General features: G+C 42.6%; 1 long non-coding RNA gene across 1 annotated transcript; it reads right to left on the bottom strand.

Moving 5' to 3' along the window:
• Positions 1 to 5,766: 5,766 nt before the first annotated feature.
• Positions 5,767 to 22,559, bottom strand: LOC117485048. Its single transcript, XR_004556190.1, has 4 exons — positions 22,492 to 22,559; positions 20,756 to 20,814; positions 20,491 to 20,564; positions 5,767 to 5,956 (listed from the first exon to the last, which is right to left on the bottom strand). It is a non-coding gene; the product is annotated as an uncharacterized LOC117485048 (long non-coding RNA).
• Positions 22,560 to 22,751: the final 192 nt, after the last annotated feature.

Below are 22,751 nucleotides of genomic sequence, written 5' to 3'. Positions count from 1 at the left end.
GTCTGCCCTTGCACATGTAAATACACACACACACAAACACTATAAAATCCTGCTTCTGCAGCAAATCGCCCGGACTAGCTTGTTCATCAAGCGCCGAGTGTGTGTGTGTGTATTGAACAGAGAGGGAATTACAACCCCTGCAGCACTTGTGGATGACACAGCCACTTACAGCTTGACCAATAGGCCATTTGTACTCAATGAATCACATTTAAACACATTAATAACTGAAGCCATTGACTACTGTACTGGGGGGTGAGGAGGCAATAATGAATGTGCACACACCTTTAATTTAAAACTGTGCCTACAGCCACATGAAAGCAAAAATGTAAGCGTTTGTAGGCTATTGAGTAATTAATTATTGTTATTTGACACAGCAATGTTTACACATGCAGAAGGTGTTATGAATCTGTTTATTGGGTCGCACAGGCATAAATTGAAATGTGCAGGACCATGTTGATTTTCCAGAGAAGAGAGACACTCAGCACTGTAATTAAAATGTGTGGAGCTGCAGTAACAACACACAAACACACCCACACACAAAATGCAGCATGGTTGGGCTTGTTGTTATTCCTGTGCTGTGTTGCCAGGGCATGATCATGCTGATAACCTGGGGCAATTTGTTATGGACATCAGAGGAGTGGCAAGGTCACACGCAAGACAAAGTATCCAGCCAGCCTATCAGAGCCACTGCTGATTCAGCATTTTAAAAGATTTCACCTGCCCATGTTGAGAGCAGAAAGTGATGAAGAAGAGACTGAAAATTCAGGGGAGAACTTATTATATGCAAAGGGGTAATATGTCCGTTCGAAAGATTTCTTTTAAAAGCATCAGGTTCATGTCACATTGGTTTATTTTTGGATAGCAACAGGAGTACAAACAATCAGAGGATTTTACATCCATTTCCCCAAAAAATAAACCAATGAGCCATGTGATTGATATTTAGCTGTAGCAGCTTCTGCATAATCCATATCAAACAGCCTCAAAATCCTTCTCTTACTTGCCTACTTATTATTTTTTATCTGTAAAGGTTTTAAATGTAACTCCTTAGGCTAGTGGGTTATTATTAGAGAACTTGTGCATGTGGCAAATTTGTAGTATATCTTATTTGGTAATTGTTTTAACAACCACTATGCAGGAACTGATAAGGGCACACATTCAAAAGGAAGACAGACATTTCTGCCTGAATCAGGTTATAAAGGATTATGGGCTCTGTGGCCCCTTGATCATTCTAATTAACACACACAGACGTGTCACAACCCCTAGCTACCAAAGCTGGGCAGATATCAACATCTGCACAAGTGGGATTAAATGAGTATGTGTTGTAAATTGATACTTTCTACTGGAAAGTTGGAGAAATAACGCCACAACGTGACCCTAAAAAATTCACTGGAAGGAAAAAAAAAACTGAAGCTTTTTGGGGGCAAGCGTTAGAGCAAAACAAAATATTCAGAGTTTAAGTTTGAAGAGAAATCAAAAGACAGAAAGAAGGCGCGAGTCAGAAAGCCTTCCACGGGGGAGTAGGAGACAGGAAGAGCGAGGAGTATTTAGGTCTCCTTAGTGCTGAGTTGCAGCCACTACTTGATTGGGCGCTTTGGGAGGAAATGGAAAAGCTCTCCAGCCAGGTGCTTATCTCTGACCAGAGCTTACAGAGTCAACCGAGCGCCAAACTGCTTCACCCTGGCCACAAGACACTCACAGGGTAACTTCCAATCAGCTTGTGAAGAGCAATGTCAAGGAAAGATATTTCCACCAAGCTAGTGTAACTTCCCTGTAGCAGATAATGTGCTTTCTAAACTTCTGTGTGAGTGTATTTGTGTTTCAAGCACCGTGAACTCCTATATCACCAAAAGTACCATCCATGCTACAAGGCAGAAAGATGACACTATATGTATGACATATCCTACGTAGACTAAATACGTAGATACAAATCATGAGAGGGGCAGGAGGTTGCAAGGGCTCTAAATGCTGAAGAAAAATTAGGACAGCACTTAAATATTGCTGTTTTATTGAAACTGATGGAAACAAATCAACAAATCAGGAATTCACGGATCAATAGGGCTAGACAAAGTGCTTGCTGTTCAACATCAGCATATTATTGCGGTCTTTTACAGAATCAGAATTGCCACGGGGAAATGTACGGTATTACAACAGCAGGACTATAGTGCAGATAAAGTAAAGAGAATAGACTTACATGTTAAATAAAAAGGTAGACACACATTATTAATGATACAAAAGCCAATAAGTAGAAACAAATAGCAGATAAATAAACCATGGTTAAAGTAAAGGGCATATTGCACAAAGTTTTGGATTTACAGGATTTCTTGGTTTAAAGTCTACTGCGCCGTTTTCTTTAAACAACTGCAGTAGATTTTGGTTATTTGCAATCCCATTATTTTTAAGATTTTCTGACAGTCTCACAGTGGGGCGACAGAGCAGGGGGGTAGCTGAACGGTTGGGGGTGATGCTGATAGTGAAAAAGAAAGGAAAAGGTAGGGTCCAGAGAGAATAGTGGGAAAAAAGGCAGATAGAGAGTGAGATAGAGCGGGCGGTACGCGGGGCTGCAGGCCTCTGTGTCCTGCAGGGGATTACAGATGGCCCTCAGAATTAAATCAAAACTGTGCTGACTGCCAAGGAATGGGCTCTGCGACACATCGGGTGCCACATGAGAGGGGGTGAGGCTGGCGCATGGGGAGGAGGCTGAAGGCGAGGGGCTGCAGCCATAGAGTGAAAATCGCCTTCAAATGAGTTTTTGAAATATCTAAAAATAAATTGCCTTTGAGAAGCTCAACAGACAGTTGATATGCGGGCTGGATGGGGGCCAAGTGAAAAGTTGTCCTCTCCCTCCATTTCTCCTCATCTCAGTCTCCTCGACACCTTGGCAGCGTTCGTTATCTCACGTCTCTTTCCCTTCCCTCTCGCTTCATAGACGCAGACACCGGCATGCATGCAGTACTGTACTAACACATGGGGTTAAAAAAGGCCACGTCTCATTTAGTGACCAATTAACAACAGTTACATTAGAAAATTAACAAAGCACCTTCTCCTGTCTGATGCTATTTATCTACAAAATACTGTACACTGGGATTCATTCCAAGGGCCCAGCAGATGGTAAGGTCTATTTTTAGAGCAAAATATTGAATAATGTATAATTGCCTCTTTCTGCTCTCCATTATTTTGCACATGCTGCGAATGATACAGTACATGCGGGGAGTATTAACAATGTACCTGCGGCACAAAGGGGATTGTTACTGTTAATAACCAAATTAACACCTTCATTTTCAGATGTGCCATCGGTATACACCTTGATAATGGGATATATTTGGAAAGTGATGAAGTTTGTGAACATTTACTTGTCTTTCACCTTGCGTCGTCTCATTTAGGGAGCCACAGTTAGATACTAGCATGTTTGAAGAGAGTCTGATGTGGCTATCTCCCTCACAGCCCTGTGGAGACTTACTTCTAAGGAAAGTGAAATGAAAATGTGGCATCTATAAAATGCAAATACACATGCAAATGAGTCAAGGGACATTATAAGATTGGGTTTTTAGAGCTCGCAGCTCACAACTTTCATAAAAACAGGCCTACCACAATGATTGAATAAAAAAGTGTTAAGCCTAGCTGAAATGTCAAGTGCACTGTAACATTCGTACTTTAAATATTTTCATCATCTGATCACTATTTCTCTATAAAAACTAATGGTAAGTGCAGGTAAGGACATGATTTCTCTTTGAATTATGCATTGTTTTTATCAGAGAAAACTGATTTGGCCATCTGTATGGTAATTCCTTACAGAAAACAAACCCAGATCGTACATCTACCCAACGACCGGATGTTTGATAACAGAATATGTGAAAGTGCTTCAAACCGAAATTGTCCCATTTGTTCAGATTTGTAAACACTTGGTTGTGCACACTCTGCTTATTCCTGAGGCACAACACAAAATGTAATTTCCCAGGGATTACTGTCTCTGTGTTATTATTTTCTTTTATCTTTTCATAGATGCTCTGTCGCTGAGGTATAAACTAGGTACTGCCAGGCCCAAACAAAAAATAATGAATCTCTGGAAGACAATTATTAAGCTTTATTGCTATATATGCAAAACAAACAATAATGTAGCTCCCATACAGCTTATCTTTAGTCTAAGCGTGTTAACATTACAGTTAATTTATTTTGTAATTACAAATATATTATATTTTATTTTGAAAAGTAACACATGCCTAATGCAAAAGCACACCTATAAGCCTTTACAGGGTTTATTATGAGCCAAATTGAATCCACTGCACAGAATCAAACCCAGCAGATGCTTCATGCTCCCCAGTAAATGCTGGTTAGTGACCTTCTCTGATAAAACATTAAAAAGTCATGCCATCAATAACTGGCCCTTTAGTACCCAAACTACTGGCATCACTCACTTAGCAAAACATTGAAATGATGCAATAAATGTGTCCTTTCTATAGCCTTTTTTTAACTAACTGCTTATGTTTGGTTGTTGTGCAACCTGAAATATGTCTCAAAACTGTAAGGAATGAGTTTTATGGTCGTAACTCTCCCCAGATAATCAGACTGAATTGCCATTTCATTTCACTTAAAGGGGACCTATCATGCAAAATGCACTTTTGTACGTCTTTTATACATGAATATGTGTCCCCGGTGTTCCAGGGAACTCACCAAGTGTCAGAAAACACAACCCTCTCTATTTTCCTCCATACCCAAATCTCTAAGAAAAAGGGGCTGCAACGGATCTGATACAGACTGATCCAGATTTGAACACTGTCCTGACGTCAGGACGGTGGCGCTACGGCTATTGGGCCAACTCTCCACCTATCAGGGGAATGTGGGGTTGGGCCACGGCCGGCCATTGCCGCTCGAAAGCGCTGGAGACGCTGTAGTACATATGCCAGGCCTGTAAGTGGCGCTGTAGTCTGCCACAAAAGCAGCGAAGAAGACTTCCCGCCCATACTGTAGTTACCATGGTTACCCTTCTGTTTATTCTCCGCTGTGGCTTTTTTTCTCCCTCCCCGAGGCAAGCGTTTGCAGCGGGAAATGCAATCCCTCCCCGTCGAGGCAAGCACTGTAATTCTCTCCGGTTAGTCCACCAGCAGATGACAAACACCCACCTCTCCGCCTCTTCCAAGGAACGAGGTGACCGTGCGGCAGAGTTTCAGTTTCAGTTACTTTCGCCGGTCAAGATGTCCGTTAAAGTTGAAATCTTCCGGACAAAATTAGAAAAGTGCCGGTCAAAGGTCTTCTTTGTTATTTATTGAGCTTTAAAACAAATGAATAACGACTCTATATAATAAAACACGGAGGACGGAGATCTCTTTTTCTCCCCCTCTTCTGACAGCCCAGCAGCTGATCAGAGCACGTCTCACCTCTCCTGCAGGGGGGCGTGGTCAGCAGAATCAGACCCGTAGACAGCAAACAGCACATAGAGCGAAATGAGGCATGGCTAAAATGCATGATCTGTTTGGTATTTTGAAAACAGAAACGTATAAATATACCTTCTATAGGTATGGCCCTACAATATATCATTTAAATATAGCATGATAGGTCCACTTTAATTATTTAAATTTGTTTTATCCATTTAAGACACTACATAAATCAGGCTTTGCAGAATGCAACATTGCTATCCTGTTGCTGTGTGTGGTTGTGGAGCTCATGATAAGCAGACTGTATACACCAACAAAATGAATATTTCCCAGAAAATGACTGCCAATCAAATTGATTTTGTAAATGAAACATTGCCATTAAAAAATAACCTCAGCCTCTTCGCATTAACTCTTTAATGAACACAATAAGATGGATGGGGGGTTTACTGATGGTCACTTTCCAAAGAGAATTTTTGGGCCTCAGTAGAAGACCCTCATCGCCCCCCTTCCACCGCTATGCTTCCTCTAGTAAAAACGAATTCTGCTCCTCTGGTGCAGCCAAGGAGCCCCGTCTCTCTCCCTCTGACCTGACAAATGGAGATGCTTCATTATTTGTTATTCACACTGACTAAATAAGCTGAGGACAGATTGCTGGGGATAGCAAAAGCAGAAATGTCTCTGCATGGGGACAGACTGAAATTCTGTGGAAAGCAGAGAATGATAAAGTGAGTTGGCATGAGAAGGTGTTGGTTTTTTGCCATGCAGGCTTCTGTTAGGTTGTTGCAGCTATGCTTTGCCCAATATTTAGCTAAGGCTGTCAAAAAGTCAGCCACTGTTGCTGTTTAAAAAGTTAAACTATAATATACAGTATATATAAATATATATTAATTTCAAGCACAATAACAGTACTCTGAGAGGCAATACAATACATCATTATAAAACAAATATCGTGTTAACTGACAACAAAGTTTGTTTTAAAAAAAACAATTAAATTGCAAAGTATTGGTTTCATGTGCTTATTATAGTACCCGCTTAGCTTGGTGAGCCTCTGTGGCCCTTGGGACTGAACAATGGAATCATTTACAAGAACAAGGTTTCACTTAATTGATATTGATAAGGATAGGGTGACAACAGAACACTAAAGGAGTCTCTTGTTAGAGTCTTTGATAAACAGACCACATCTAGGCAAGGCACCTTTGAGTATCTGTTAAAACTGTGATTTTCAAACACTGTGCCGTGAGAGATCGTCAGGTGTGCTGTGGGAAATTGTCCACTTTCGCTTAATTGGTCCAAAAAAATATTATTTATTTGCTGCGAAAAAAATCCAACAGTGTCATGGTCCCAAGCTAGAGAAAACCTCATCTCCAGACACCTGTCATTTCAAAACCACAACAATGACTGTATTGTTCGCCTGCGTAAACAAACTGGAAAACAGGTAACTTAGATGATAAAAAACAGAGAGAGAGCCCTCAAAGCGAGCTACTCATGAACAGACATGTAGCCAAATTGAGAGATGTGACAGTAATTATATATGCTGTATTGGCTTCAATGTGTCATTAAGTAACTTTTTTTGTATAATTGCATAATTTGTTGAGTGTAAAAAATGTACTGTGGCTAAAAAATGGTTGAAAAACACGGTGTTAAACATCACCAGATCATCGGCATCACAACCAGCCTGAGGATCTAAAATGACTGGGTGGGGAGGGGGTAGGGGAGACGATGGGGGCAGAAAATACCCAAATGGAATGCTTTTTGTCTGTCTGGGATGATGATGATGATGATGACATGAGGCATCGCTGGATCCGAGCAGTTTATGAGCCACTTTAAGCTGTTTCTTAATGCGCTCCACTTCAATGCGGCTCCCCAGTAAAATAGCCTATTAAAGCTGGTCATGAAGGCATGTCTTCCATCAAAATGCTCTCTTTTTGTGGTATTCGTCTGTGAGGGAGTTTCCCCCCCCTCAATAAATAGACAACAAAGAGTCATCCTATGCATATGCAAATAGATAGAAATCTTAATAAAATTGCAGAAGGCATCTTTCCACTTGCAACCTGTATTTGCGTTAAATAGACCTGTGGTTTACAAAATGTGGGATTTGGGCCATGGGGCTTTCCTCTCTTAAACCGAACGGAGATAAGAATTGTTTAGCACTGAGCCTCCTTCTTGGGATTAATTCTAACTTGAAAAGTGGGTAGCTAGATGCACGAACAGAAAGTAGGCCTACAATGGCCGCAAAGGAGACCCAGATCAACAATGTTCTCTAAAAACGAATGTATATTTTTCAAGGGCAGGACACAATTGCTCTAAACCCCTTTGGCACCATTTGGCACATCTGACAGCCAAAAAGAAAACTGATGTGTGGCAGTGCACGACACAGTGCTACCCTAATAACAAGATTAGCCCTTTTAATTGAGATTATTCCAGACTTGTTGGCATGTAGAGACGCCCACTGTCGCATCGACCGGTACATAGGCAGAGTGAGAACATCAAAAAGAGGAGAGTGACATGCTGTTTTCCAGTGGAGCCTTAGCAAGCCCAACAGCTGGGGAACATGTTGGGAGCGAGCACAGCCCCCTGTGAGGGAGACAAATAGGAAAAGGTCACTTATTTGGCATCTAACCACATAGGCTTCAGGGAGGTTACATAAAAGCAAACAAACCATGTTATCAACGCTACATATAAAACACAAATCTCAGCATTTGACATAGGTGTGGTGATGGTGGTAGACAGTGGCATCAGGAACCCGCGTCAAATGTAGTAAACCAAAAACCACTCAGTCTGTACAATTCATCACACAGGAAACAGGATTCATTCAAACACACTTGTGCCCTCTAGGCATAAGGAATGGAGACTAATATTGAGTCTAAGAAAGGACAGAGGATAAGCAACTTTAAAAATCATAAAATGTTTGGGTAGGAGGGCTCGTTTGACTCAGCTTGTTTGAGGTGCTCTTTGGACAAAGATAGATGTAGACACAAACATCTCAAGAAAACTCAAATCAACTCTCTTTTTAAACATTCATTATTGTAATGTCATGTAAGACCTAAAAACGGCATCAATCATTCATTGAGAATCCCTCCCAACATTGTGAGGAAAGATTCAAGAGGAAAACTTGTAGAAGAATAAGATATATGTAGAAGTCACTTAACTTAAATGTTATTGTGAGCCTGCAGTCATAGGCTAACATCTCACAGCCTATTCCAACGTTTTACTATCACAGATGCTTAGTGAGTTGTAATGTCTCGTACTCATGAGGGCAGAATGAGGGAATCCCACGCTGATGATCAATCTAACATGACCTTAGGCCCTGTCATAATATTCTCACAATATATCCAACACACAATGGCCACTGTCCACGAGTAATAAAAAAAACCAACACCATCTTAATTCCTCCAATTACATACACACAAACACACACCACCTCTGGCAGTGCAGCAGCAACATTAGTACCACATTACAACTGCATTTCTGAGACATTATGAATAAGCAGTGATTCACAGCAGCTGCATTCATTACGCAAACGTGATTAAAGTGGCGGACCCCGCAGGCATCCGGGGGCCTAATGATCCCACTCTGCCTTTTGTTATTCACGTTGGATGAGGGCACGCCACTAAGCAGCAGCCCTGGGTGTCTGCTTGCACCGAATGAGGCCTCATTAATAACGGCTATTCACAAACCCTGCGTTCATAGTTGGGTACCCAGCTATGGTGAATGAAAGAGAGGGAGCCCCCCGATGCCCGGGTCCACCCCTGGCGCAGATGGGTTTCCTCGCTGTCCTGCATGATGATGTCCACTTGTGTGTATGTGTGTGACAAGCTGACATATGCTACTGGGCATTCATGGCTGGCTGTTAAACTGGCCTCTTTGGATGCTCCATTCAGCCCCATCGGCACACTCTCCCTCCAGAGTGCAACAATGTACATATTTACATAATGCTCTCTAACGCAATAAAACAAATGAATACAGACCTCTGTGAGCTGGTAGGGGCGGCAGAGAAAATAAACCAGCCCACACTATTTGTACATTGTAGCTGCTTATTCTTAACACTAGCTAATGCAGTGTGTATAAGGTGAAGCATTGCAGCATACCTGCATTAAATGCTTCAACACTGCAAAAACTGATAAACAGGTCTACTCTCCTTTACATATATCTTGTGATTTAGAAACAATGTAACACAAGATTAAGATGGATGTGTGCCTCTATATTGTAACCTAATAAAAACAGTATGATTAAGGTTTAAATAGTTCCACTCCCACATAGTCCTACTCACAGGGATACATTAAATATGTGTTGTTGTGTTACTCTCCTGTCATCCCTTTAGAAAGAACCTGAACCATGGGAGTTTATGACTCGGCCTCAATCAAAAGACACAAACCAGATGAAGGAGATCTGAGACCATGAACCCATTAAACTCCAATTGATTGCTATTACGCTGTAACAAAGTTTTACAGTTTATGCTTCGTTGGGCTAGTTGAGCAATTAATTTATTGGCAAAATGACTGTTGTCACTGGAGAAGTTGTACGCAAATATACAACAACCAAAATTACTTCGGAGACCGATTTATACAGAAGGTTCAAATATATTTTAACATGATTATTATTTTGTCTCAACTGATCTCAAAAGTTCTTATTATTGACAGAAAATGTTTTCTCAGATATCAGAATTGAGGTGATCTGGTCAGTTAGTTCTGATTAGTGCAGTTAAACTGCCCATTTCTAATCTTGCTACACAGTGAGATTCAGAAATGGCAGAATCAACCTGTAATACAAATAGTGCTACAATATGCTTTATAATGTCTATTCAAACTTCCTGCGTTGAAAATACCTCCTGCTCTCTCGGCCCATCAGATAGATTCTGGTTCACCCTGCTGCTGACCATGCACTAAATTATTCAGTTGAAAATAAGTCCACATTAAATATGCATTGACTTGCAAGAGTAAGACACTGTAGAAACAAACTCCAGTGCTAAACATGAACAGTTTTTCATCTTCTAATTTTGATCAAGTGCTTTCAGAACCCAGGTGACAGTAACATTTACTGTGTATATTGACTTTTACTCAGAAACAAAGCATAAAACTAAAATAAAAAGAGAATGAGTCAAGTATCAAGCCACACGATATAGATCTAGCAAAGTGAAAGTTATAGCTCCATGAAGACAGGGAAGTTAGGCACACAATTTCTACATATTCAAATACAAGTGTGTATTCAAGAGCAGGTATGAGAAACACTCATCTATTTTGTCAGCAGAGAGAATTAAATCCCAGTTCACATACATTATATTAAATGAAAGCAAGTGTGTATATGCCTGCAGTCAGTGTCCAACAGGCTCGTTCCAGTGGTTTTTCCTAAGTAATATTTTAGTGTTCTTTTTTCTTCTTTCACATCATGCCTATGTGTCCTTCAAATGCTTGGCTGTCTGAAGTACAGGGCTGCACCTCAATAGAGGAGAACATGTATCAGAAGTATCATGGTGAAGATAAAGGTGCTACAGACACACTCTTCATGTGTGAAGGTTGCTGACAGGACCAGACTCTGACTTTGCTGACTCTGGACCTTCAGACCTCACATGGACCTGAGGGGGGGCAGAGGGAGGGCTCAGCAGCTTATTAAGCCAGGTTTAATGGCCTTGACCCCGACCCACAACCCCGGAAAACAGAGCCCTGGAGGAAGAAAGGTCAAAGTGTGTATACTATTAGAGAGCAGGAGAAACTCGGAGCTGGGATATTTGGCAGGCTTCCATCCACTATAAAATCAGATGGAATTCTGCTAACCAGGACTTTTCCAAGTTTATTCCCTTGAACATGAGCTTAAGCTTGTATTTAAAGGAAGCAAAGTTTGAAAGTATATAACCTTAGCTCACAGCTAAAGCCATTTAAAACTGTAACTATAAGACACAAAGATGTCCTGCTTTTCTCAAGAAAGGTCTTAGACAGATGAACATTGTTCTCTATTCTCTGACAGTTTATGGACCAAACGATTAAATCAGGAAAAGACTCGGCAGATTATTCACTGATGAAAAGTTGGAGCTCTGCCCTACTTTAGACTACTTGACACCAAGGTAAGTCTGTAGTTATATATTTTAGATGAGAACAAATTGATGTTCTCCACTTAACCTCTATAACTGTTGCTGAATTTGACATAAAAGAAATGTGGGTACATTTACATTTTAATAACTGTGGGACATTTTCATACATACTGTTATATCTCACAGGCTCCGCCCTCTACTGAACTCTATGGGTACTACCCCTTGACCTTACTATGCGAGCGTTCACCTACTGAGATATCTTTAAACGTAGCCGGCCCTCGGGGCGGGCCTACCTGAGTGTGCGCGCAAGCCCACCCTATATAAGGCGGCCTCGCCTCCTGACTGTCATCCTTTTCTCTTCAGCGAGCAGGATAAACAACTGAGAGAGCGAAAGAGAGAGAAGAAGATCGAGCAAAGAATGGAAAACTCACCAGTCCTCGAGCACCGTTCCTGTCTTACGTGCACCGGCCTAATCGCAGGTGCCGATCCCCACCGCCTGTGTTTCGAGTGTCTGGGGCCTGAACACGCCGGGGACGGCTTGCAGTCTCCCTCCTGTAACATCCCAATTGATCCTACACCTAACCAAGTTGGGTTTTGCGGTCAATTGGAAGAAGAGCAATCCCATACCTCACCAGCAGGTGCAGTATCTAGGGATGGAGCTCGATGCAGGCAGGCTACGTGCCACCCTGTCAGAAAGCAGACAGGCGTCCCTGCTGTGGGCAGTTCGCAGACTGCGACAGGGGGCAACGGTGACAGCTTTGACCATCATGCAGACTCTGGGTCTCATGGCGGCTGCTCACTCCGTGGTGCCGCTGGGGTTGCTGCATATGCCGGCCTTTGTTTAGATCCCAAGAGGCACAAACGACGTCTGGTGACTATCCCCCCCCTCAGTGGTGGGCAACCTCCGGTACTGGGGGTCCCCAGTACATCTCCGGAGGGGAGCTCCGCTGGGGCGAGTGACTTCCTACATTATGGTGTTCACAGACGCATCCGTGACAGGATGGGGGGGGGACCTGCCTAGAGAGAGCTATAGGTGGTCGCTGGGCTCTGATGGAGACTCAACACAGCAACCTCCTAGAGCTGCGGGCAGTAGGGTTGGTCCTCCAGCACTTCAAACCCGTAATACAGGGCAAACATGTGCTGGTGAGGAGCGACAACCGCACCACAGTGGCGTACATCAACAGGCAGGGCGGAGTCTGCTCCGCCGCCTTGTTGACCACAGCAGAGAACCTGTGGTTATGGGCCTCAGAGATTGTGTTGTCTCTGAGAGCCCTCCACATCCCGGGACTGGAGAACGGGGGGGGGGCGACCTCATGTCAAGAGGCGGGCCCCTGCCAGACGAGTGGGTGCTTCACCCGGAGGTGGTGATGCAGATCTGGGCCCGGCTCGGGAGAGCGGAGGTGGACCTGTTCACCAACTGGCGAAACAGCCACTGTACTCTGTCGTTTTCCATGGCTCGGCGGGACAATCCGCCCTTGGGGGTGGACGCGTTTGCACACGAGCCATGCCCAAGAAAGCTGCTCTACGCCTTTCCACCGCTGCGCCTCATTCTCCCCCTCCTGGAGAGGGTGAGACGAGAACATCTGTTAGTCATCCTAGTGGCCCCAGACCGCCGCGTGGCGCCGTGGTTCGCGGAGGTGACACAGATGATGGTGGGCCAGCCCTGGGCAGTTCCTCAGGTCTGGGGGGCGATGTCTCAGGGGGCGTTACCCTCTCTTGGCCAACCTCTCCAGGCTTGGCTCCTGAGAGGGACAGGCTGAGACAGGGGGGATTGTCTGACGAAGTTATCCAGACTATCCAGGCAGCAAGAGCAGGATCCACCACAGCCTGTTACAGGCCAAAGTGGTTGGGATTCCAGCGATGATGTGAAGAGGGAAGTCTAGAGCCCTTATCTTGTACGCTGGGCTCTATTCTGTCCTACTTACAGTTACTGGCGGACAGAGGGCTTGCTTATTCCACAGTTAAAGTGTATGGAGCAGCCATTTCATCCTGTCATGAGGGATTTGGCGGCAGGTCAGCCTTCAGTCAGCCGCTTATGTCGCGGTTTTTGCAGGGGGTCAGGAGGCAGCACCCAGTAGTGCACGCCTCCGCCCCGCAGTGGGTCCTGCCATTGGTGCTCGAGGCTCTGGTCACAGAACCATTTGAGCCTCTGGAGCTCTCCTCCCTGAAAGCACTGTCATTAAAAACAGGATTGCTGCTAGCCCTGACTTCGGCCAAGAGAGTGTCCGAACTGACCGCTCTGTCGGTACACCCGAGTTGCCTGTGGATCCGGGGTGACCGTAGCGGGGCGACACTCAGGCCGAACCCCTCCTTTGTTCCCAAGAACTTAAGGAGTTCGTTCAGGTCAAGGGCTATACAGCTGGGCGGCTTTAGTCTTCCACCCCATATTGGGGACAGGGAGGCTAAACTGCACCTCCTCTGCCCGGTACGTGCGCTGGCATGTTATGTGGAGCGCACGGCTGTCATTAGGCGCACTGACAGCTGTTTGTGTGCTTCAGTGGGGGTGTGGCCGGTAAAGCTCTGTCCAAGAAACGCCTGGCAGGACGGCTCTGCGAGTGCATTGTACATGCCTGAGGTCAGGCGGGGAGAGCCTTCCCCACGGGGGTCCGTGCACACTCTACACGAGCTATGGCTGTGTCAACAGCCTTATTTAGCGGCGTGAGTGTGGAGGACATATGCACGGCGGCGTCTTGGTCCACGCCAGGCCCCTTCATAAGGTTTTATCTCTTGGACATGTCTGGCTCCTTCTCATCGTCTGTGCTTGCTGGGGCAACACAGGACTGGTGAGGGGGGGGAGGCGGGCTGTGGGTCAGTAGGTATCTGACCCCCCCCCACCCCCTGGACATAATGCACTTATGGTTTCCCATGCTCCTTAGGGACCCGGGAAACATGGTGCGCAGTGAGCCCCATACAGGGCACACATAAGCGTGTCTGAGTGTGCTCTATCAGCCAAGTAAACTGCGGCCCCGGCTCCTCCACGGTCATGACCGAGGGAGGAGAGGTTACGGTGCAGTGGCTGCTAACCAAAAAGCCGGTCAGGGGCAGTGTGATGGGTTGTTGGACGACAGGGCGTGTATCCATCAGGGCTCCACCCACTGTACCCATAGAGTCCAGTAGAGGGCGGAGCCTGTGAGATATAACGATGGGTTACGTATTGTAACCCTAGTTATATAAGCACAGGCGGAGCCCTCTACTAGGGGCCCTGTCTGTCCTATGCTGCTCGCTGAAGAGGGTGTAGGATGACAGTCAGGAGGCGAGGCCGCCTTATATAGGGTGGGCTTGCGCGCGCACTCAGGTAGGCCCGCCCCGAGGGCCGGCTACGTTTAAAGATATCTCAGTAGGTGAGCGCTTGTAAGGTCAAGGGGTAGTACCCATAGAGTCCAGTAGAGGGCTCCGCCTGTGTTTACAGAGAGGCGAAGTCCCTCCCTTTCCGTTGGACCTCCACGGGACCTTATTTCGGAAAAGTTATGCATTGAAGTCAATGGAGAGAGAAAGGTTATCTTTCGATCCCGTTTGAATTGTGCCACGAATTACACATATGATGTTTGTCAATTTAAAAGATAATTTTACAAGTCAAAAAAATAAAAATGTATCGTAAAACTGTGAAGTAACACTTTTTTTGTGTGAAACCGCTCAATGAACTACATCTCCCGTCTCGCACCACACACCAAGAAGGCCGTCACGTTGGCACATTTCACTTCTTTCTTTCAGAATGAGGCGAAAAGTATTAAAAGAGGTGAAAATCACTACAAGTCTGGGCATGTTGAGAGCTGTACATACACACAAGGGGAGTTAGTCGGTTCCGTAAGAGCCAGCATGCGGGACCGGGATTCTGGGATTTGTAGTCTTTCTAGTTGCGTATTTTTCATAGTCTTATATTTCAACAGTTTTACGACAAACTGTGACTTTTTTGACATGGAAATTATTATTTAAGATTGACAAACATCATATGTGTAATTCGTGGCACAATTCAAACGGGATCGAAAGATAATCTTTCTCTCCCCATTGACTTCAATGCATAATTTTTCCGAAATAAGGTCCCATGGGTCGGAAGTAGATGGGCGGGACTTCGCCTCTCTATATAACTAGGGTTACAATACATAACCCATCGTTTTCATCATTGCAAATCTATTGCAATTAATTCTGCTATTGATTTATTGATTCCTGCACACTGTATGAAATAGGTTCCTGGAGCAGGATGTCTGTGTATAAGCACATTTAATCTACAATATAAATAGTTTTCATAAGGGACTGGGTTTCATAGTGTGACAGAACAGACCATCCTGATCGTCTTTTCCCACGCTGACTGTAATATTTCCCTCGCCCCCACTTGCTTCCATCTCTCACTGAATTTATCCTCCCTCACTTTCCTATCCCCTCAGACAGACCCCTCCATTTCCTTCTCTCATCTTCAGAGGCATTACAGATGGCTGGGACGGTTCAACCAAAGTCGTCGTCAAACGGCCATGTGATCAATGGGGGGTTTTCAGGAGGCAAAACACGTAGCCACAGCTGGTCAATTATAGAAAGAACAACACACACACGCACACACATACACACACGCACACACGCAGTGAAAGTGGCTGGCCTTTAAAAACAGAGTTACTTTTCGCCTCCCATCAGCTCTTTTTCTACAGCTTCAAATGGATCAGCATCAGGGAATCTTGGCAGAGATAACGCCAATGGTTGTGGTGTAAAGATTTGACAAAAATAGCTTGGCTTTGATGGCAAAAGCTGTCCAGTCAAGTAAGTATGGTATGTAAAAGGCAGTGTATCACATCGGGTGAGAAAGACAAGATAACTTTACTGTAATCTTGACTTCTTTATGGCACTGTTCTGCTCTACAAGCACCCAGCATGAGAACAGCAGTCCCTGTTACTGAATTAGCATTGGGGGATAACAAACACTCAAATCTCAGAGATATTGAGTCAAAACTAAATAAAGCTCATTAAATCAACAAGAGAACATTGTGCTGTTAAGTATGACAGAGTGAGTCAGTGGCATCAAGATATGCACTTCTTCCAAGCATTTAAGCATGGGTTAAAACAGCTGGATCTATTAGGGTCATGGTGTTAGTGCACAGTTTGTAACTAATAGAATGTCAGGCTGGGTATTTATTGGGAAAATGTAATTTTACTCGGCTTACCAAATTTCAATAGAGGGTAAAAAATATGACTGTTTGGTTGGAAACATAATTCTTAAGATCAGGAGTCTTTTTTTGTGATAATGCTGATGTGATGCCAGGCAACACACTATGTTTAAAGACAAAATAACCTTCAATATTGATAAAGACACAAAGCAGTATAACAATAATAGGAAATAATAGAATATCATCATGATCATGATAATCTGCCCATGTCACTTCCTGCAGGCGTGCACAAAGCTCAGCACTTTCCCTTTGTCAGTTATTGCAATGTCATCTCTCTGGAGAGCCAGTTGTTGCTTTTACAAGGTGCCTTGCTATAGCATAGCAGCACTAGCTCACAATGTGTACTCTGCTCATGATGTTTAATCCCGCAGTTAAAAAAAACTGAGCTTGCAAGATGAACAGCAGCCTGGTTTTATGAGGCTATACTCCCCTGTTTGGCAGGTGTTAAACGAGCATTCATGGCACAAAACAAGCCGACAGGGGCCCAATTATCCCGGTCACAACAATCAGCATGTGTGAAGAGGCCTCAAAGTACACCTGCGACACATCTTTTTACGTCAAAGTGTGCAGATTTATGACAATATCTCCCCTGCCATAGTTCTCAATTGTCTCTTCATGCATTTAATTGTGTTCCGTTCTCCTTTCCACAGCTCTCGCCCTCAATGTCCACAGTATGTGCTTAAAGCTGGATATGTAATAATGAGTCTATAATCAGGTTCATTACCTACACAGCATTTCCAATCAGGCATTGGAAGACATTGTGAAGGAGTAGAGACAGACCCTTGATAGAGAGACAGCACACTGATGGTTGTTTCACTCCATCTTCTCTTTACAATCTCTGCTTGTTTTTTCCCCTTCAACCTGTTTTTCTTGCCCTTTATTATCATCCTCTCTACACTCCCGTTTCTATTGACAAAAGGCTGTGCTTGGAGAATAAAGGCAAAGCCTTGACTTGATTATCTATAATGAAAACACAACTCTCCCTCTTTTCTTCCAAACTGGAATACAGTGGCGAACTCGCTCCCTTTCAAAGTCTTGCGTTTGAACAATTTCCCTCAAAAAACACCACTAATAGAACATCAGAAAATAAGATAGAAGGAGAGGGGGACAGCAGAGTGTAGGAGTAAAGCTGAAGGAAGATAAACATGTTTCTCGCAGCAGGTAAACACAGACAACTGGAGACAAAATATGGAATATGGAATCAATACGTGACTTTAAATGAGCTCTATCTCTTCACATTCCCTCCAGCTGAATGTTGCGTTGAGGAGAACTTCCATTCTAATATCCAGTTAAATTGCAGAAGGCATTCATCACTTACAACATCCTTTCCCAAATCCTCCAGGGAGTGGATCTACAAGAAGGAATGCTGCAGCGGCGACTTCTGAGCCAGCCAATGACAGGACAGCTGTGAAGTTGTGAGATCACCTGGAAACCGTTGGCTGCGACATCAAAGCAGGTGACTGATGTTGAACCAATGCAATTACACCTACTCACCTACAATTTATCACGCTTTAGTTTGTCAATGCAACCACTGCTTTCACTCACCCCCCCTTGTGTTCTCTTAGAAATGTTTAGATATTTTCTTTGTAGGCTTTGTGAAAAATGGAAAAGACATATCCAGACTGGACTATTAGTCATTATTATTATTTATATTGTTATTTTTGATTGAATTTATTATAAATTACAATGCACTTTACTGCTTCTTTTGCACTTTTGGTTAGATGCTAACTGCGTCTTGTTGTCTCAGTACTTGTACAAAAAAAAGTGTAATCTAATATAAAGTAACTAAATACATGCCCAAATGAAAAATATAAGCAAAATGGAATACATTTTTTAGGAAATGACATTAATAGTTTAGCTAAAGAAAGTAAGAAACCACTGCATCACGTTATAGTTTTTGCTGCAGACTTTAGTTTATGATTTTGCAGCATGTAAGTTAAAAGCAACCTATCAAAATGTGAGCAAATAAGTCAATATAATGCAGAGAATGATAACAGCATAGATATAGGATTCTGTTTGCTCCAAGATATGAGATGGAAGTCATCTCTGAATGTTCTCAGGGTAAATATGAATGAATGTGTTGTATGATTCAGTGGGCATGACTCTGCAGAGCAGCAGAAGAGTATACAGCAGTTTGGGTTTGGGGCGATGCACGGTGCTGCAGTGCCCCCTGCTGACCTGCACCATACCTCACCTGTTTCAGCTGAAATATGAAAGTGTGGAAAAGTCTTGTTCCCCAAACAACCTTGGGGAACAGAAGATACTTGATAATGAAGTAGATGTATTCCATCAGTGTTCTTTCTGTTCTTTGACTGAAATGATATAAGGCAGGTTCGCATTACCACAGGAATGCTGAGTGTGCCAGGAACGTTTAACACTTTGACTTTGAGCGGTTGAACCCTAGTGGCTAGAGATTGTTATCTGCCTGAAACAAACCCATAAAACTGCACACTCACTCTCATATGTACCACTGTTCAGCTGCCCTTAAGCAAGGCAGTTTTTTTCTTGCATGTATAAAATGCTTTAAAATGGACTGAAAGTGATTAGAAAACTATCAAGGAGTTTTATTGGACTGACTGGAGATGAACTTGGTACCCAAGAGACTTGATAAAGATGGATTTACAAACTTTAAATCAATTTAGCACGAGGCAACACCTGCAGCTCCAAATGGATAAAGTTTTAACTTTAACTTCAGAAATCATGTAATGAGACATCTGTAAACTCTACACAACATGCTCATGTTTAACAACCCAGCTGGTCTATGCTGCCTTATAATGAGACAGCAAGCTAAAGATATCTATCCATCACTCATTCAAATGTAGACTTCTTCTTAATTATACACAACGCTAGACCTTCTTTTTAGCAAAGGAAGATGAATACTTCAATGGAGTGTTTTTTAGTGACCAGAAGACTGAGGTTGGTACCATATACAGTACAGAGGACTTGAGAAGACATTTCCTTCCCCACCACCTTCTACTTCTCTTCTTCTTCTACTACTACTCTTGTCCTGACCTCGCTCCCAGGCTTGTGACAGACCACACAATTACCTTCAATTATCCTCACTTCCACCTCACCAATTACATCCATTATTGATTCCAGACCCCTACGGCTGTAAAACCTTATCTATAGCAAACCACAGCCCACGAAGGAGAAAGCAGAATACGACCAAATAATAGGACCTTGTTTCATTAACAGTCCTCCAGCTTTTCACTCCCTCTACGTCACACAATCACCTACAGAAACAGTTTCCGCTGCAGTGCCCTTGAGAAATGAATAAATGTATGCAACATCAGCGCCTTCTAAGTAGCTATAACTTTGCTAATATAATATGCAAACCAGAATGCAAGGTAGTTACCAACTTTTGTAATCATTAAATTGTCACCAGTGTCAGAAAACATGGTAAAGAGCTGGTATTTTCAAAGGAAAACCAAACGAAACCATTGTAAACTCTGTAAGCAACAGTGTGAAGTGTACCCATCTGTTTCCGACCGTAGTTTGACCGTCATGTATCATTAGGAGATACTGGACTAATGTTATGGCATCCTGTATGCAGATGCTGAAAGCATTACAGTGAGACAGTGTAGTGTGAAGGTCAGTTCCACAGTACGAAAGCTGTAAAATGTGGAGTCACACTTTGCGGCTCTTGCCAGATTTTTGAATATGATACTGGCTGACATTTAGTGAGACACAAACATTAGCTGCTGTCACCACACACTAATGTAAAACATCCATCATCTTGAATGCACGCCAGGGCACCTGCAGAGAGCTGCATCATCTCCTGTTACTACAGACCTGAGAGGCTGAGCTCCAAGAGGGATTTCTAATGCAACGCTGCCCCCTTCAGGTGTCTCTTTAGGTTACGGCTGCTCAGCTGTGATGTGTACATCGGAGCATTACATTTTAGTAAGGTTTACACTCAAGAAGGCATACAACACAGAGAAACTTACCTTTCGAAGTCAGCTTTACCATGGACCTTGAGGCACCAACACAAGTTGTCCATCACACTTTATGGCCCGTGTACCTATTTGGATTACAAAGGGTGAGAGGCTTTTAGAATTAAGGAAGTCCAAGATACTTTTACATGGTAGTATGACCAAATATTTCAGGAATACAAGTTATTCCTTCATGAGTCCTGAAACAGAGACACATTTCGTTTGAATGTTATATAAACAGGATAGTCACAGTTAACTGGCAAGGATATTAAGATTTTACCTTTCAGATTTATTAGACATCATTGTCACTTGTAGGACATTTGGATGGAGCAGGTTAAGCTAAAAGAGAAGTGAGAACAGGCTGGTCAGTTGTCATGTTTTTGTAGGTGTACTATCATACACTCACTAACTCAGTAAATGTGGTTAAGTACTGTACTTAAGTACATTTTTGAGGTACATACATTTTGGCAGCAAATATTGCACTTTTTACTCATTACAATTATTTGACAACATTAGTTACCATTTGCACTATTTACAGGTTCATATTATGAATAAAATAAGTTAAATCAACTAATACACTGATGTGATATTATGGTGGGAGATACCTGGCTGTTTACAAAGTTGTTAACGTCATCCCAATCTTTGCCAGCTGCAAAATTAAAATGAGAGACACACGAATACATGGCTAATTTCAGAGGTGGAAGATGTAGTCAGATCTTGTACTTAAGTAAAAGTAGAAGTACCAGAGTGCAGGAATACTCTGTTACAAGTAAAAGTCCTGCATTCAAAAAGGTTACTCAAGTAAAAGAACAAAAGTATTGGCATCAAAATATAGTTAAAGTACCAAAAGTAAAAGTAGTCATTGTGCAGATTGGTCCATTTCAGAATAATATATATGATATGTTTTATAATGATTGATCATGAAAGTGTTATCAAAGCTGGTAAAGGTGCAGCTAGTTGTAATGACTTTGTATACTGCAGGGTAGCTTGTGAATTTACTCCAGGTGGAACTAAAGTCTGATTTAAGACTTGATTATATTTCACATCATTCATCCACATCTGTAAAGTAACTAAAGGTACACATGAATGTAGAGGAGTAAAAGTACACCATTTACTGCTGAAACATAGTGGGGTAGAAGTATAAAGTAGCAACAAATTAAAATACTCAAGTAAAGTACAAGTATCTTAAAACTGTACCTAAGTACAGTACTTGAGTAAACCTACTTAGTTACTTTACAACACTGGCTACTTTTAAACCAGAGATATACTAATACGTTTGTACTTCTACTTAAGTAATATTTTGATTGCAGGAGTTTTACTTGTAACACAGTATTCCTTCCTACACTGCGGTATTTGTACTATACTTAAGTATAAGATCTGAATACTTCTCCCACCTCAGCTCACCGATTCATTTATTAGGTAGAGCTATCTTAAACTAATGCATTTGGACACAACAGCCCTGCAATTTTGAGTTTGAGTTTGAGGTTCTGTTGAAATGTAATGTGATCATTGTCTCTAAAACAGATTAAACACTTACTGGATATAAAAACCTTCAGGGAGTTAGGATTCATTGTTAGTTTTTTGTATAAACTTCATTAGCTTAAGCTAGATGTAGGTTAGGCCTAAATGGAAATGCTAAATAATGCACAGCTGGTTCTTCTGTAAACATCTGCTGTGAGAGTCTAGGTCCCATGAGAAAGATTGTGAACATGTGTATTTAGAGATGTATCTCTAGTAAATGTGTCCTAGTACATTGCTTGTTTGAATAATGTTTTTAAACGGAAATTCTACATAGAAATTAGCACCGTGTGCCTGAATGACACAGGTGTTGCTGATTGGAATACATTCGAACGTTTGTTTCGGTTGAGAGACATTAACTTCATATTGGTGACTATTTCCAAAATGAACATGAGTCTATCTTAACAGCAACGCTACATGACAGCGTGAACTGTCTGTTTTTGTTTATGTGTTTATAATATAAACTTGATATCCTTAATTAAATGAAGAGAACTTTACCTCACACGGTATGTTTGAGCTCTCATCCATGGTTGAGGGGCCAGCTTCGGCAGAAAGGGGCGTGGTTTGACAGGTCTTGTGTGGCGTTCAAGAACTATCGTACATATTAGTCACAATCAATGGTGCAAAAATGACCGATATGGATTTAATAGCAAGGCACGAATATTTATAATCGGAAAAAGGAAATGTGTGATTGCCTAGGTTTCTTAATATGAAGAGTAGCCCATAGGAACATGGAAACTTTGTCAGCAATTGTTTAC

Source organism: Trematomus bernacchii, unplaced genomic scaffold (assembly GCF_902827165.1).
Source record: "Trematomus bernacchii unplaced genomic scaffold, fTreBer1.1, whole genome shotgun sequence".
Taxonomy (NCBI): Eukaryota; Metazoa; Chordata; class Actinopteri; order Perciformes; family Nototheniidae; genus Trematomus; species Trematomus bernacchii.
This window is presented reverse-complemented; position numbering and strand designations above follow the sequence as displayed.